Here is a 2101-nt window from a genome sequence, read left to right as displayed (position 1 = left end):
GGAGGGTGGCTGGTTGATTTTTATTTTATTTATTTATTTATTTTATTTTGATTCCCCCCTATGTTAATCACTTATTGATGCTGTTTTTGAAGTATGAATAAGTCAATAAGTAATTTATTCCATTGAAATATCATTGATGTATTATAGAAAAGTGATTTATCTTTTCATAAATGACAAAAGGCACATCTGCCTCAGTTTCGCTGTGGTATCGTGATACTACTCAGAACCAAGATATTTTCATTGTTATCGCACAGTGGGTCCCAATTTTGGTACCGTGACAACACTAATCTGGAGGGGGTTCATCTGCAAAAACTAATGAAAAACTAAACAATGATATTCAGTATTCGGTACTCAGTATTCGGCCAAGGGTTTAATAATATTCGGCTTCGGCTTCGGCCACAAATTTTCATTTCGGTGCATCCCTAGTGTTTATTATATACTTTTTTAAGCAAGTATAATGAATATAATGTGGGAATCGGTAAGAGGAATCGGTAAGGAATCGGACCGTTAAGAAGGAATCGGTAAGGAATCGGAATCGTTAAAATCCAAACGAGTCCCAACCCTAGTCTGAATTTAACATCAGGAAATTGGTGCTCATCCAGGTTTTTATGTCTTTAAGGCAGTTATGAAGTTTAGTTAATTGATTAGTTTCTTCTGGCTTCATCGATAAATACAACTGTGTATCATCCGCATAACAATGGAAATTTACAGAGTGATTTCTAATGATGTTACCTAAAGGAAGCATATATAGAGTAAATAGGATTGGTCCAAGCACAGAACCTTGCAGAACTCCAAAACAAACTTAAGTACGTAAGGATGATTCATCATGAACGTGAACAAACTGAAAACGATCAGATAAATATGATTTAAACCAGCTTAGTGTAGAACATTTTAGGCCAATTAAATGTTCCAGTCTCTGTAGCAGAATTTGATGGTCAATTGTGTCAAATGCCGCACTAAGATCTAATAAAACAAGTACAGAGACGAGTCCTTTGTCTGAAGCAATTAGAAGATCATTTGTAATTTTGACTAGTGCTGTCTCAGTGCTATGATGCACTCTAAATCCTGACTGAAATTCCTCAAATAAATTATTATCATGGAGAAAATCACACAGCTGGTCTGCGACTACTTTCTCAAGGATCTTGGACATAAAGGGAAGATTAGATATTGGTCTATAGTTGGCTAACACCTCTGGATCCAGGGTGGGCTTTTTTAGGAGAGGTTTAATTACAGCTACCTTAAAAGACTGTGGTACATAGCCTGTTAATAGAGATATATTGATCATGTCTAATAAGTGAGTGTTAACTAAAGGTAAGACTTCCTTAAGTAGCCTAGTTGGGATGGGGTCTAAGAGACACGTTGATGATTTAGATGAAGAACTCACTGCAGTCAATTGTTGAGGAGAAATCGGGGAGAAGCAATCTAAATATATATCAGGTCTTACAGCTGTGTTTGAGGGCAGATAGGTACTATCTGAGGACAGGAGGTCATGAATTTTGCCTCTAATAGTTAGAATTTTGTCATTAAAAAAGCTCATAAAATCATTACTGCTAAGGGCTAAAGGAATACAAGGCTCAATAGAGCTGTGACTCTCAGTCAGCCTGGCTACAGTGCTGAAAGGAAACTTGAGGTTGTTCTTATTTTCTTCTATTAAAGCTGAGTAATAGTTTTCTCTGGCATTGTGGAGGTCCCTCTTATACGTTTTGAGACTGTCTGCCCAGACTAAACGAGATTCTTCCAGTTTGGTTAATCGCCAATTCCTTTCAAATTTCCGCGATATTTGTTTTAACTTACGGGTTTGAGAGTTATGCCAAGGAGCGAACTTTCTTTGCTTTGTTAACTTCTTTTTAAGAGGTACTACGGAGTCGAGTGTTGTTCGAAGCGAGCCTACGGCGCTATCGACAAGATGATCAATTCGGGAGAGTTTAAAGTTGGTACGGGAAACCTCTGTTACTGAAGGACATGGTATTAAATTTAGCGACGGAGGAATCATTTCCTTAAATTTTGCGACAGCACTATCTGATAAACATCTAGTACAGTAACTGTTGCTGAGTGGCATGTAATTGAGTAAAAAGAAATCAAAAGTAATCAGATAATGATC

General features: G+C 37.1%; 1 protein-coding gene across 2 annotated transcripts in view; it reads right to left on the bottom strand.

The window, feature by feature from the left end:
* Positions 1 to 1611, bottom strand: part of LOC126383485 (uncharacterized) — a 45675-nt gene extending 44064 nt beyond the window's left edge. For both annotated transcript variants that reach the window (XM_050034007.1, XM_050034009.1), the window contains exon 1: positions 1190 to 1611. The gene's annotated coding sequence lies outside the window, so the exon portion shown is untranslated. The remainder of the gene's footprint in view (positions 1 to 1189) is intronic.
* Positions 1612 to 2101: the final 490 nt, after the last annotated feature.

Source organism: Epinephelus moara, chromosome 22 (genome assembly GCF_006386435.1).
Source record: "Epinephelus moara isolate mb chromosome 22, YSFRI_EMoa_1.0, whole genome shotgun sequence".
Taxonomy (NCBI): Eukaryota; Metazoa; Chordata; class Actinopteri; order Perciformes; family Serranidae; genus Epinephelus; species Epinephelus moara.
Note: the sequence above shows the minus strand (reverse complement) of the source record. Positions and strands in the feature narration are given on the sequence as shown.